The following is a 16,457-nucleotide window of genomic DNA, read 5'->3' on the forward strand; positions in this document are numbered from 1 at the left end:
CTCCAGAAGTTCAGTCTGTTTTCAGCGTTTCGGTATAAAGTACCATTTCACTTCACCGTTTGGCACTTCCGCACATAAATAGCGTTTGTAGTTTTACTATCAAGGGTGAGTGAAAAATATTAAATCTCTAAATGGAAGAAAAGGGTAAACAAAGCTAGAAAGCGGCTACAATGCCAACGGGGAGGGAACAAAAAAAATACTTCCCCGGAAAACCAAAAGACTCAAGTAGGGGCCGGTTTTTATCACCACTTTTCGGTGCGGGTTTCATTATCCTAACCAACCGATGGAAGTATGCTTCAAACGAATGGAACGAAGCGTACACGGTTCCCGCTTGTTCTGCCGCATTGTGTCGTCCACCTGCCACGCGAAACAAAACACACTCGAAATAGATCCAACCCAACGAAATAGCGTTCGCCTTTCCAACTTGGCACACACACCAAAAAGAAAAACAAGGGTTTGCAAGCGATTCTTCGCGTAACTCGTACTTTTGGCCAACAAAATTATCAGTAGACTGTCCGTACCATTTGTACGCAAGGGGCCAACCAATCTGCTGCACAACTTTATGCAAATGAACGGGCAACTGGACGGTGGACGTCCGTATTTTTCCCAATTGAACACGGGCGCAACAGTTAGAACACGAACCCCAACGGCCGGTGCATCTTGAATTCAACAGAAGTTGAAAAGGTTATGGCAATATTTGCACAAAAGCATCTCATCCTCTAATTTGGGGATGGACGCTGCACGAGAAACAGTCCGAACTTCACTCGTTGCACTCGGAACGGAGCGGTAATGAAGCAAATTATAAACTGAAACGTTTTACAATACAAAGGCTTCAGCGGAGGTCAGGACCTAATGTGGGGTAAAAGGTGACAAAGCTAATGAAAACACCTTAAAAAATATCACCTACAACGTAAGGCAAAGATCTTCTCTTTACGATAAAAAGCATTTCAAGATTGTGTGCAGTGTTTGTTTTTTAGTGGCGCTGTACGGTAATATGCAAATATTAGCTTGGGTATAAAAACATCTAACGAAATCATTTCTATAAACCATGTTGACATGAAGCGTGCGGCACGTAAAGGAAATAGTAACCATTTCCATGGATCTAACGCATGCTGCTGTACGGTAAGAACGGAACACGAACACCACTCCAAACAGCACCACTCAAGAGCCCAACGCCTGCAGCAGACGTTCCCGTTATCTGCTTGGGAGATTTTTTTTTGTGTGGAAAACCCTGCATCAAGTACTCCACACCAAATGCAAATGTTTGCAAATGCTTCGTGGAACGTGTTTGCTTCGGTTTCAAATGAGTGCAGCTTCCTTTCGATGCGGATAGCAAATATTAACAGCGTTTTGTTCATAAATTTGACATAAATTTACCCAGCTCTTCCTTTTTTTTCGTGCCCCTCTTTTCCCGTTTTATTATTTTTTTTTTGTTCGGGTGCATTGTGGGGTGGGGTTATGCGCCCACACCACGTAAGCGTTTAAATTTGTCGGTTGAATTCGCCACTTGGTTTTGTTTCATTTGTTGCTTTATAGGTGCATATGTGTGTGTGTGTTTTTTTTTTTGTATGTGTGTGCTTTCACGACCGGGCACTAAAACACATTCGCCATTTCACTATCTCATTGACAGTGGGAGCATGTTTGGGAAATATATAATTTAATTTAACCATGGAGCTGCATAATGCAGCGCACCGCACCACCGCCATCGCAACATCACGGAGAAATAGAAACGAAATGGGAGCACAGAACCCCCCACGAAAGTATTCTTTTTTTTTTGTGTTCAATGCTGAACACACGGTATTATGAGGGGGAAAAAAAGCCGTACTCATTTCTGCAATTGAAAACTCTTGAAAATTCATAGCAAAGTTAAAAACAATCCAACGCAAACAACGACTGCATTTCCCACGGTACCCATACGCCGGTAAGCTGTTGAATAAGTTTCGACTGCATACCAAACAGGTTGATTTTTAATGAACATACTTTTTAAAATACATTTACGTTTCCCAGTTCAAATATCTGCTTCTGAATTTTGGACTGCATGTTTGACTTTCAGTATCACGTTGTTGTTTTTTTCTCGCTTCCTTCGCAAACGGACAATGCAAATGAAGTAAAAACGCGAGCATTTAATCACGCTCGCTTCGACCGCTATTTCTTATTTCAATCAATTAACTCAATTAACTTCTAGCTCGAAAGAAAATTAGCCAACCCATTCGTTATTCTGCTCTCGCTGCACGATTGATCGCACGTACCCGCCCCATACGATCCATTCAATTGGCAGCGATAAGTTATCCCGGCCGATTGCTTCTCCCTCTTTGCATCTGTCAGACGTTTCGCCAGCTAAGGCCCCACTTCGATGCGGGGGTTTTCTTCATCGCCATTCACCTAGCTCATGGCAAGCCGTTGAGTTCCAGTGTTTGTGTGTGTGTTTGAGCGTTAGTGACCGGGCTCTAGTTAGTGCTACTAGCAACGGAAGCTTTTCTTTCTCCTCTCACTTGCAAGCCACACCAACCTTCATGTGATGGAGAGATCCTCACTGATTGCCAGCAGATTTCTCCGACGCAGTTCGTTTGAAATTAAGGCAATTAAAATATCATTAAAGAAAAACGGTTCCTCACGGGGCGAGAACCTGCTGCAGAAGCGATGCGATGCAGGTTTCTACTTTCCCAACGTTCGCATGAAAGATGCAAACGACACAAGCTACGGCATTCGAAGCAACCGATTGTGGGCAACGCACAGCCACTTCCGAGCATGATAAAGCTCTACCAATATCAATTCAATCCATGTGTTTTCCATCCATTTTTCACCAGCTACGGTTGATCGTCGACGGTGACGAAGGTCTAATTTTGGATTTGATCATCTGCACCACCCGTTTCCGACAGGTTCGTTCGGATCGGGATTATTTTGCCAGATTCAATCCGTTCGGTGCAGGGGTGACAAATGAGGTGTATAATTATACGTGCAAACTGACATCCATGAAGCATATGCTAATTTAAACTTGATATTAACCAACTCGTCCAAATGGGTACTGATTGAACGAAGGAATGTTTTCACATTTCATAAAGACCTAATGCGTTAGATGCCCTTATGACTTCAGCGTCGGCATAATCTGAACAATGCAAAGTATCCATATCCATTGTTCATATTCTATCAAAGCCTGGCACATCTGAATTTCTGAAAGTGTGATGTATGAAATGTTTATTTTGGCTAGTGTTGTATTAATTCAATCATTAAATTTACGACTCTATTGATGAAGACCCTCAGGAAGTACATATTAATTAATCTGTTTGTTTGTGCTTTGTTGAAAAATTAAAATGAGAAGTTGAAAATTTGACCATTCCTTCGTTGTTTTCCTAGATTGTAGACCCTCTCATTACGTGTGCCAAAGTCACTGATATGCTTAGGAGATGTTTGAGTTAGGTCACTGTACACGTTTCTTTAAAATATTTTTAATAAATTATTCCAATCAACCATGGTTTGATGGATTGCAGCAATTAATTTTCTACCAAAAAAAAACACTAGAAAAAATACATTAAGCTATATACTACCATCTAGAGTCATCGTTTCCCAAATCAGCAAACTAATTATTCTACATTGATTAATATTGTTTTGGGTTCACCCTAACAATACGCATCGATCGTTCAAATCGAAACGGATTCTAGTAATAATACCGCTGTTCACACTCAGTTACTTACACACTCGAACGAACAGTTTTCATACAGGCGTCATGTATTGCCAGCCTACCCACCCATGCCCATGCGTGGAAACCATTCCGCCGAATGCATCGAACTGCTCAACAACAATGCGCCGTTCCGCGGCCTAGCGGCTCGTTTTCCCTTTTTTGATAGCGTAATTTATTCGCACGATTGCTTTTCCAATTTACTTCTGAAATCGCAATAAATTTTTCACGCAACCAAACCCCCATCGCCTCACCCTGATTTCTCACTTCCCAACTCCGCGCGTAAAGTCACATTGCGTACGGAATGTGGTGAGCGGCCAGGCAAAGAAGGAGTGTTTGGGTCGGAGGGCTTGTAAGGATGATACCAGTTTTGTGCTCATCTCGAACGCATCCCTTTTTTTTCCTCCACTCTCCATTCTTTTTCGCCAATCGGATGGAGAAAAATAATGCCACCGAGTTGCCCGCCGGTTTTTGCGCACTTCAGTCGGGGGAAGTCGGAAATTTTTCATTAATATTTAAATCGTACCAGATTCAATGATCGAACGGACGGTGAAGAAGTACTCCCATATCCGATCTGTCACCTTCCTGTGCCATCCTTGCGAAAAGTGCCCGGTTCGGTTCCGTCCCCCGGTGATGCTCTGCGACGCCGTGCTTGTTCTCGAATTTAGTGGGACAGTTCGATAATAAATATGATTCCATTTTTTGTTTCTTCCTTCCAGCTCGTCACCCGGTACTAGCCGGTGCAGAACCATCGTGATACGGATGGTTCGGCCGTTTTTTTGTACCCCTTTTCACAATCTTTCAAAAGCCCCCAACGGGAAGAAGCAACCATTGGCAAATGTTACTTCCATGGCAGGATGGATTGAGAAGCGAGAGGTAGAAAAAAGGAACACGTAGACAAGCTCAATAGATTATTAGAATTAGGTTACCATATTCCCCACTGAGCGTTATTGAGTGTTCTACTTTGTCGCTTATCGTTTTCATTTCCGGTACAGAAGGTGTTGGAATTTTATCTACGGAACCATTTAACGACAAGCTTTCAAGAAGAAAAAAGAAGAAATACTTTGGCGAGGTGATATACTAACATATTTTTCCTTTTAATTCTATTTTCATTTCATTTACTGCTAACGTAACACACGATTGTTTATGTAATACTTTTAATAGAGGAAGTTTCCTTTTTTTTACTAAAACTCGGCATCCGTACTGGTGGTTTCATCACTGTGGACAGATCCTTCATAAGCAAATTTATATCACACCACACTCGAGCACCGAAACAAGCCAATGTGTCAAACATTGGTATCCGTTCAACCCCAGAGTGTGTCTAAGGTTTGGCAAAGACAAAAAAGGCACCGTGCAAGCAAATGACAAACGTTACACCATTTCAGGACAAAGCTGAAAAGCACAAATCTCCGACACGGTCATAAAACACGATGCGAGATGAAGCGTAAATCATATCGGCACAATGTTTTTTTTTTGTTCCTCCTCACCGATAGCCCATGTGGCCCCAGACACACTCGGAAAGAAGAAAAATGAACAACAAACAATACCAACATAAAAAAAAAACAACCGAAAATACTGATAGCTCGTGCGTATAGCAGCAAAGGAATAAAAATACGGGTGGCCCAAAAATGCACGGCTCCTCGCACGCACGGTGGAACTGATCCATCCTTTTGCAGCTATCAACACTCATCATCTCGACCGAAGCGCGCCAACTGCGGTTTGACGCCATCATGCGGCTTGTCGGCCGCCTCGACGTAGGTGGGAAAATTTAATCGTGATAAAACAATCGCCACCAAACGATTTGCAACCAGCCGAAGCACCACCGGACACCGGGGTGATGTTGTATGACGCTTGGGACCGGATGTTTGGATACAGGGCCCGTTGGTTTTTCTCTATCTTTGCCCTTCCCTTTCGACCTATTCGCTGTCATCTATCTTCCACCGTCGAATCCGGGATAGCAATCACGGCATAACCATGCATACTTCTGACGACATGGACGGCATTGGACGATGGTTTGGAGAAGTTATAAAAAAACAACAGATTCAGATTTTGCGAACGCACACTCCCACAAACACCCACACTAAGCCAAGCCTACAAGCAGGGTTCGTAATCCATTTCACCGTAACATGTGCTCCACTTGCAAAACCGCATCAAAACACACTAGCCCCCCCCCCAATATCGATAGTAAGGCAGCAATAACGCACCACATCACATGCACCATCAAACTACGGATGTGGTAACACATGAAGTCATCATTCTGCAATCAGAGCGGCAGTGTGAACCGATAACGCTACCAGGCCAAAATCATGACCAGCCCCGGATGAGTTTGCAGCGGTGCATATGTTTACCAATGTTGCGTGCTAAATGAATTTTGTAGAACGATACATAAACCGATTAACGTGCTCGATTGTTAGAAAATGAATACATCACTTACTGTTGACCGGGTAGCATTCGTAGGCAATCGAAACGATGCGTTACGAACGATATAATGGATAGGATTGGATGTTTCCAACCGTTTAACATTATTCAGATTACATTTTCATTTCAGTTTATGCTTTCTTTTTACTTTTTATTTGCCTTTGGGGCTCATTCAATTATTACGTGACGCAAAAATTGTCAATTTTCGAGCCCCTCCCCCCCTATTGTAACAAAACGTAACACTGGACGCAACCACTCTCCATTAATTACGTAATATTTCGTTGACCCCCCCCCCCCCCCTCCTTGTTTAAAAAATAAATAAATTTTCTTAAGTAATCTATGTAATGCCATCGTATTTCGACTAATGCAAAAAGAAACAAACATACTACCTAATAAATTTACTACTACTAAATCTACTACTCTGGGGCGGCCCGGAGGCATGATGGTAGCGGAGCCGGTCTTCACACGAACGGCCCGGACTAAAAACCCAACCGGACCAATCCCCCGTAGCAAGGACTGACTATCCGGCTACGTGGTAAAATAAGTCGATACGGCCAGGCCGTTCTAACGAAACAAAAAAAAAAAAAATCTACTACTCCAGCCTGACTTGCTAGATCGTTGCTAATAAGTTGAAGCGGAACCTACTTCGATCTAAACAGCTACGATTCTGCATACGATACTTCATTAACCATGTTTGTTTTCAGGCTGTCCGTATCTTTCATCAATATAATTCATCATTATATTTCTGGAAGACGCTTCGTATACAAGTCTTCAACACCACAGATCCCAAACGAAGGATTCATTCGCTAATCGTCAATTCAAAAAAGCTTAAGCAACTCATTTGATAGTGTACATTACATCGTACCATGGCGAATCGATGTAATCTATTAAGAAAAAGAATTCGTACGTAAATTATTTATCAGTACTATTGCTCTCTTATTTAGCTAACAACACTTCTTTTGCGTATTTGTCTTCTCTTAATTCTCATTATTCATTTACTTTTTTGACTACCTTTTTTATGACACACAGACAACACAGATTTAAAGGATCTAAAAAACTGGCGAAATTAAAAAGTGCGAATACATTTGTTGGTAAAGTAGATTTAGTGAAAAATTTTCAGTTCAACGAAGCTAGGAGTATATAGAACTTATATAGCTCTAGTACTTACATACGCCTGTGAGACATGGTCTTTGTCCAAAATTGACGAAACCCTCTTAGTCGCGTTTGAGAGGAAGATGCTCAGAAGGTGTTTTGGCCCCGTATGTGTGGAAGGACAATGGAGCCGCTACAATGATGAGCTCTATGAGTTGTACGGCGAACATACCGTCGTACAATGGATTAGACCAGCCTGGGCCCCTGGTCACGTCATGAGAATGACACCGGACGACCCTGTCCAAAAAGCCGTTTTAGGTCGTCCTCATGGACAGACGAGGCTTGGTAGGTCCAAATTAAGTTAAAGGGATGTCGTTGATGGGTACACCCAACAGACCGGGATTATGGATTGGCTAACGACAGCGCTTGACCGTAGGTGGTTTAGAGGTTGTTATCATTCAACACCCAGTTGATCATCATTAATTTAGAATGTCAATAAAAAATTGCATTTGGTAGGAAAAAAACGATTAAATTGAATTGATAAGCATCGTAGAATTTAGCACCATTAAAATCAACCATTTTAGCTGGTATGCTGAGTTCAAACACGGCCCACAAGCACAAGCACCGATCACAATGTTGCACGTTCTAGTTGGCAAATGTTATTCATTGTACCGTGAATGAGCTTTCGAGCACTAAATGATATCGAATAATTGACTGATGTATGGTTAATTATTGATGTATGATTGTATGAACCTCTTTACGATAGTGGATAACTTGGATGCATCATTCTGAGTCTGTTTAGAGCTCTTCAAGCTCAATACTTGTTTTACGAGTCGACGATGCTTGCTATGTGACAATGGATGTAAACTGCATCCACTACTACACACCGGAATTCAAAATCACCATGTGAGTGGACATCAGTATCAATGAGTTGGTATCAGAAGACATCAAGAAAGTTGACCTTTAAACAATCAACAACAAGATAGATAACATGGAATTTGTATAAAAATCCCTTAAATAAGTTAGTTTTTCATACATAGACTGTGAAGCGGGAATCTATGTATAATCTTATTATATGTTACGTAACAAAAAGTTAAACCCCCCTCCCCCCTATGTAACAAATCGTAACGCTGGTACTGACACCCCCCCCCCCCCCCCACTATCAGCGTTACGTAATAATTGAATGAGCCCTTATATATACACATATACATACACATATGCATATGAGAGTGAATCAAAAGAAATTGTTCCTTCACAATACAAAACTGCATTAGCACATCTTTCCCTCTAGTGTAGCCCGTAGTGTTTCGAGATGCTTACAAACAGTAGATCCATTCAGTCCCTTACTAACTAATCCACCATCGGGTTTGTTTCCATGCACTTTACAAAAGCGCCACAAAAGCAGCAGCGTTCTAAAACTCCTCTAAGCAAGTGCAAAGCGTTGCACCGGCATGCTGCCGTACATGGGCACTCTGCCGTTAAACCCCTGATTTGTTGTACAATTACTGCTGCCATCGTTTACCCGCCAGCTCGTCCTGTGCCGCTGCCTACGTGCCGCGTAGTTCGTATGCAACTCCGTCGTTCACATTTTTCGCTGCCTGTTTTAGCGAGCATTGCGAAGGGCGAAGCTAGATCCTTCATCCAGCAAGCCCCACGCACCGCACGGCCACCCACCCAGGCCCCAGCAGCTTAATGACGATGCTTAATGGTGTTTGGGATTAGTCAGATTTATGACGCACACGAAAAGAGTAACAACGGTCGCCACGCTCACGCCGTGTGCTGCGGGCGCCCTCTATCGGTGGTTCCCAATCGTTTGCGACCTCGATGGCACACCGCAGCCGACGCTTGTTGCACTAACCAAGTTAATTACAAAGGATCTCCGCCTGGCCCAGCTACCCCGTAAACCGCAAAGCACCAAAAACAGTCTGCCCGTGCACAAGTAACGGCACCGAGCTGACCTATGGCCGAGTACCGTGTGGAGCTTTACATGGTTGCCCGTAGCAGAGGCTATGTCGCGCTGACGAGTAAACTTTGCTCACTGCTACTTTCCATAATCAAATGTAAATATTTGATCTGAGATAGTTACACGACCCATTTACTCGTTCGTACTCACTCTGCCGCTGCAGCCTTTTCCAGACGTTCTACGCCACAACGATAGATGAATCGACCGAAAATTAACAAAATTAAAAGAGTTAGTGCGGTTAAACTGTTCTGAAGCCGGTCATCGGTAGTGTATCGCAGAATGGTCTAGCAACCGTTGTAAATGAAGAAACCAGTGAATAATTTCTAACAGAAACAAAATAAAAGTTAAAAACTTTGCTTCGTTGCGTTTTGTTATATCCAAGATAGCAATGTGTAAAATGGAAATATATCCAATCGTTAAATTCTCGAAATTATTTCAAACTATTGTGATTACATTTTAAGTCAAAATGCATGTGAACCATTTGAAATACTTTAAAAATTTAAATATTTTCTAGTTTTACTAATAGCAGCCAATATTTATACAATTTATTCGATTAATTTAGTTTACTTAAACAACTTTTCTATGTCCTGATTTACAGAATAATCCAATACAATAATGAAGAAGGTGATACTTTTCAAACCGCCATCCTAGGGATTTCGGATGGACTTCATTAAACACATTGGAAGCAATTACCGCACACTAAGCACCAAATCCACACTCACAACACAATAAGTTATAAATTCTATAACCATTAGCTGTGGCTCATCCTTGTCCGGCTAATATTATCCACAACGTGCAAGTAAAACGAGAATCTATTAGCCAATGTGCGGTGGTATAAATTTTCCCCAAGTCATCACCACATCCATCAATCCTGTTTGTGTGAAAGTCCTTGGACGTGTCCAATAGCGACGCGTCGCTCGAATGACGAATCGGAGTCAGACCACGCCACATGTGTGGGCAGGTTGGGTCGATAAACGTCTTCTCGGGTCGACCATTCATCTTGAAGCTCGAGCTTTCCCGGAAGCGAAGGCCAGTTCCGGATGCTCCATCAAAATAACGTTGTCGGTCTCGGTTTACCCAAATTGCCTCATCGGATCGTCATCTTTGGCACCGTGCTACCAATGTGGTTCCGTACTGGCTGGTAGACTCCGGTACATCAGTCGTACCACTAACAACAAAAACGAGGGTCTTACAAGTAAAAATTTATCTTTACAACGAGCGATTTCGGAATGAAAAATTGATGAAGCATTACTAGGGATAGTTCGGGTCAATTATTGTATTGCTGTGCCTAAAATATTTACTCATTAACAATTCAAAATTAATTTATCATTAAATTAACTTTGTGTTGCATTGTTGCAAAACAATGGATTTATAGAAAAAAAAATCGTATATTCGTTGATTTCATAACAATTTATACAATTTATCCTATTTTTTTTTTACTTTCGTGCTTGACATATTGTTTCTATGTCAAAAATTATCAAATTCTTTGCGAAATTCAGTATATTAGACAACACAGTAAATTGAACCCCAAAAATGTGTAGGAAATTATTTTCATACTGCATTCCTGTTTCATTATGGCCTGAGGCTTAAACGCAACGTTTATCCGGAAATGGTCACTTTTCGGGGAGAGCCTGTGAATCGAACATCTTTTCCCTAGTTTTTTTTTTGCCATTCGAAACGCTTAAACTGAAACTCAACCATCCAGTGAGCCAAAAATCTGGTCATTGCCTGAGGGATGCGGCCAGAAGTAAGTGGGATTTAAACATCGTTAGCGTTTTGTCGGGGCTGGCTTATTGGGGATTTTTTATTTCCTTTCCCAGCATCGATAGGCTTCCCCTTTGCCGGTGGGGAGCCAACGTGGGTGGGGAGCGGCCCACAGTTTGATGGGCCGAAGGTTGATGGGCTTTACAGTTAGTTGGGTTTGAAGATTGGGGCAAAAAGTGCTGAATAAACAGCAAAATTCGATTATGACCGCTGGTGATTTGATGAGACGGCTTCGGCTAAAGACCACAAAGAGCTACGCTTGCGTCCCTTGCCCTTGTCCCTGATGCGATTGCTGTCCGAGAGATGTATATATATATTTATATATACCGTCAACATGCCAGTACCATGCACCGTCGGTGTATTATCCAGTCCACCACTATATTTGTGCCTTTTCCATCCATCAGCGGGCTGGGACGGGAATTTCGACCAGACGAAGAACTTCAGCATTAAACTCCCACTACACAACCATAATCCCGCCGGAAACGCACACCCACACACATACACACTCACACACATATATAGCCAAACAGCTAAAACACGCATAAAAATGCCACTTTCGCCAGCACCAAACCGGAGATCGAGAACTCATGAACCAGAAGCCCATCAATTCGAGTGCGATTTATTGAACCCATGTTCTGGTTTATGGCCTGTAAACACTATTAAACATCTTTCCATTTCGGGCTTCTTTTTTTTTCGACCCAGTACACACGACTGCAGCTCGATCATGAATCGTGAGAATAAACAACGGAAAGCGGAAATACAAGCACATAATGTTTTATTTTATTCCCGGCAGAGGGCGAGTGTTTTAGCGTGTTTTCCTTCAGTACTTTTCGCTGTAGTCGACCGTCTTACAACGATCGGATGGCAGAGGGGCGGAGGTTCGGAAGCCAGTAAACCACTTGACATTTCATACGGTATTGGCAAAATAGTCCGATGACGCTGATGAATGGTATTGATCGAATTACACAGCTTCAACGCGATGCACCCCATAGACAATTTTACCATCACTAGCGCCTGTCTATGGTCTGCCATATGTAAAATGCCATTCAAATTATTCAATTTCTATGCGATCTTCACCCATCACCGCAACCGCAAGCGTCCACAATAAACATAGCCCGCCCGGCATGCCCCATCCCGTAAACTTAATAATCGGTCCCATCACTTCTCCATAAAAATGTTAATCAATCTCGCGTGGTCCTTTCGCGCAGGTTCCGTTGCAGTTGCCATTGTGTAACTTTCAACTTTGTCTTTGGCTAACGACGACACATAAAATAAATCCATCGCAGCGCATAGCGATATATAGCATCCCCTCTGCCGGACAGGGCGGACCGGTCGGTGCACAGGTTTGCCAGTGACATCCGGCAGGAAATAAGATTTTTTATTAGTTTATCCATCGGTGATGGGAAAACACATTAGCCCGTGTCGGCTGCATTGTGTCCTTCCGCGCCCGATGTAATAACTACCGTCTGTGATTGGCATGCTTCTTCGTTGGACGGAGTTTCATCGATAATCTCCCCCAGAATCATCGCACAATACGGCCACTAAGGAGCGCAGGATGTTTTTTTCGCTTTTCCAAACCGGACCGGCTTTCCCGCCATTTTGTTCCATTTTGTCGTTAGGGAGACGAATGTGTTGCTTGGATCAGGCTTACGAATCGGACAGTTGGCAGCATTGTGGCAACCGAACGCAGATCGCTGGCTTGGCGCATGTAAACAGTGAAGGAAAACATCCTCCAAAAATGCTTTACCGATAAGGACAAGACAAAACGCACGGCACGAAAGTGGCTTATAAATTTAATAGCCAAAGCGATTCCACCAAAATCCGCATTCACCGTCAAATTTATGTGATCCTTGGAATCGATTTACGAGTTCAACCGTCCAGTTGCGTTCACTGGAACTGGTTTTTGGCGAATGAGGGAAAAAAAAACCATATGGTCAGCTACGTGTGGAATGTGCAGCAGCACAAATCACCGTGAAAAGTGAATACGAATTGTAATTCCTGAGCGGATTGAAAGGCTAAAATCACACGACAATCCGTTCGATTCGCCAGCACATCAACATCAGACCGGCACGAAGGTGGGCCAATTTGGGTAACCGAATTTGCTGCACCAATCTATGCGGCGGAAAATGGGAATGCTGGCAGGGAACCATCATTTTTCCCGAATCGCTACCACACACGGGCACAACTGTTGCTCACGAGCCGTTGCCGTTTGGTGAAAATCCTAGTAACCGTGTGCGTGGAGTGGAGGGAGGCGTGTAAGTCCCGGTAGAACACATTTTCACCCCAAAAAAGATAGTCTCCCGCTACGATCGTTTTTGCCTGTTTCGGCATGCAGATGGAGCAAAACGGCTAATGCCAAATGTCGTATTTCCCCGCATGCCGCCGTGATCCGTGAGCATCGAGAATCCCAATCGACGAGTAATTAAATGAAACTGGAAACTGCCATTCGAAGCCGAGGTTCGGTTTAGCATGCTCTAGTCCTACGGGGAAGGGCACAAAATAACTACCGGCGTCCAGCATGCATGCAAAGCCGAACTAAATTAAATTCCATTTGATTGTGCTTTATGCTGATTGCCGGAAGCTATTCAACAGCTGCATCGTTGTTGCATTGCTGCAGGGTGAACGGAGTTGGTCCAGCCGAGCGTTGGGATTAAAATGTACATTGATTGGTATTGATTTAAATAGCTTATAAAACAGTGTAAAACGAAAATCGCTCCAAAGTGTTCTGCCTAAATCAATACTAGAACTCAATGATGAACGCATGCAGTAAATGCTGCTGGTGAAAAGTTATTACGGTTATGACTTTTCCAGAAGACTGCGTGAATTGATCGTTTTCAAAGCGATTGCGTATTTGCATCCTTTTGTGTGCTGGGAGGAAATTACAAGTTTTGTTTTATAATCTTTTTACTGTTTCGATTTTGTATAATGATGCGGCAGTAAAATCGGTTTGAAACATTCGCTTGAATTCCATTTGACGTTTATTATTTTGCATTATAAAATTTACTTTCAAATTACATTTTTTTTTTTTGTGATGATACTGCTCTTGGCCGTCATAATGGAATGAAATAAAAATGAATTACATTTTTGTGATAAACACAATCTTTTAAATTAATACTTTTAAACTAAAAAAACCCGAGACGAAGAAGCTTGTTAAACATACTCTTACACAAATTTTAATCACATAAATCTAGGCGATCGTTTAATTCTTGACACATCAACTGTAAACGGTCAATAAAAACCTACGGTCCAAGTACCTTTACAACGACATCAAAATCTCGATCACATAGGCTCAGACAAATCAATTGTAGCGTGGAGCACAAGAAAGTCGATGTCACCTTGATGTAGCCGTAATAGGAAGGTGCATAGCCTATTTTTCTCAACTCGTTGCTAACTAGATGTTGTTCTAAACCAAGCAAAAGACATCATTGATGGTATGCAGGCTGGATTTGATTGGCTCGGATACCTCGAAAGAAGCTGCAACGAGGACTTTAACAGTTTTTGAACAGAGTCCATGTTTCAACAGGTTTTAAGTGGAGGAATTTTATCAGACTAGAACACTTAGTTAATGCATAAAGTCGGAATGGTTTGGTTGGAAAGATTTTGGTATTCTTGGTGTTTATTTTGAGGTTTGCCCAATATGTTGCCCAACATAACTAAACCTCTTCAAAATTGCAATCGCCTACCAATCCTATCTGTAATCTACCATCGTACATACTATCATCGTACATACTACTGCTACTGTTCAACACAGGGGTCTTCAATGAAAGTTAAATACAACGGAACAGTAAACACTCTACAAGATGGTCTACGAAGCATACCTTTCAAGTTATTTGTTTTAGTCTTTGACCGTCCTATAGATCCTATACTGGATATTGATTTATTGATTTATTTATTTATTTATTTATTTATTTATTTATTTATTTATTTATTTTACGGATTGTCCGCCCATAAGGCTTAATAAAAGGAAACTTATAAACTTAATAACGCGTCAGATGAGGAGGAGGAAACAAACTAAACATAGAGGATTACAATGAGTCATTAATTAGTCGGGTCCGAAAAGTAGATACCGAGATGTTCTAATCGAAATGATAATCCAATGAGAAATGAGCTAGATTTCATAGCTCGCAGAAAAGGATCATTTTGGCCGTAAGAGGTAAAGCGCGCCGGAATGAATAAAGGAGGATGGGAACGGAGACGACGACAAGGAGCATACAGGTTAAGCATGGATAGTAAGGATGGGGCATAAATATTGTTGAGGAGAATCTTAGCGATGAAAATAGCCTGCGTATGTGAGAGGAGTGATTTTAGATCTACAATTCCCAGCATTCGGCAACGAATGGAGTAGGAAGGCATCGGGACATTGGAGTGTCGAATCAATGATCCGATTGCAATTCTAGTAAACTTTTTTTCGATGTTAACTACTCTTTAAAGAGCGGTGACACCGGCCGGAGCCCAGATCTCACAGGCATATACAATAGTGGATCTAATCCAGCAGCAATACAGCGCCTTTAGACAGAGAGGGTCACGAATATTAGTTGAAAGCCGACATAAAAGTCCCAGAACTTTGCGAGCTTTAGCCACCACACTGTCTATATGTACCTTAAAGGACAATAATTCATCAAGCCAATCGCCGAGGTCTTTAACAAGAGACACTCGTTGTATGGTAGAGTTCAGAGAAGTAAACAGTTTGTGATTGTTTTCCTAGCGTTGTGACGTCCAAAGGATATAGAATAGCATTTTTGCGCGCAAAGTCAAAGTCAAGAAAGAGTCAAGGTAGGATTGGAGCAGACATACATCATTTGTCGAAGACACAGGAAGAAATATTTTGAAATCGTCGGCATATAGCAAGTGTCCGTTATAAGGTAAAACATTAATACAGTCATTTATAAATAGGATAAATAAAAGAGGACCAGACAGACCAGTAAATTCGCAGGATAGAGAGCTACCAACGCGAACACTATATTTACGATCAGATAGAAAGGATGACATCCACCTTAGCAAAGGATCATCAAACCCGAGTTTGATTAGTTTTGACGTTAACAGTTTATGTGGTATGCCATCGAAAGCTGCATGGAAATCTACATAAATTGTGTCAACTTGCCTACCAGCAACAAGGTGTGTAAAAAGGAAGGATATAAAACACATAAGATTGGACGCAGTTGAACGTTTTGGCGTGAAACCATGAAAATCTATCTGTTTGAAACATGCTACCAACCTTAGAGCGTGGTAAGATAGGGTTTTAGGAGATTTTCAGCTACCGTCACATGACATATGACGTAAGTTGTTATCATTCTTGCAAGATACCTTCGACAGGATTCCAAATAACTCCTAGTATCTTGTAGTGTGAACCTTACTGTGTGCTACAACTTTGATTTTATTCTCGATACACTTTCCCCAAAAACATTCAAAATTTTCGTATCCTAATATTAAAAGTCAAAAATTTAATTGAAGGCGTGGTAGGCCAAAACTAGGATGGAGTGATACCGTAGATGCGTCCGCCATACGCCTGAAAGTAGCAGTCCATGACCACGCAGTTGTTTTAGT

Source organism: Anopheles moucheti, chromosome 2 (genome assembly GCF_943734755.1).
Source record: "Anopheles moucheti chromosome 2, idAnoMoucSN_F20_07, whole genome shotgun sequence".
NCBI lineage: Eukaryota > Metazoa > Arthropoda > Insecta > Diptera > Culicidae > Anopheles > Anopheles moucheti.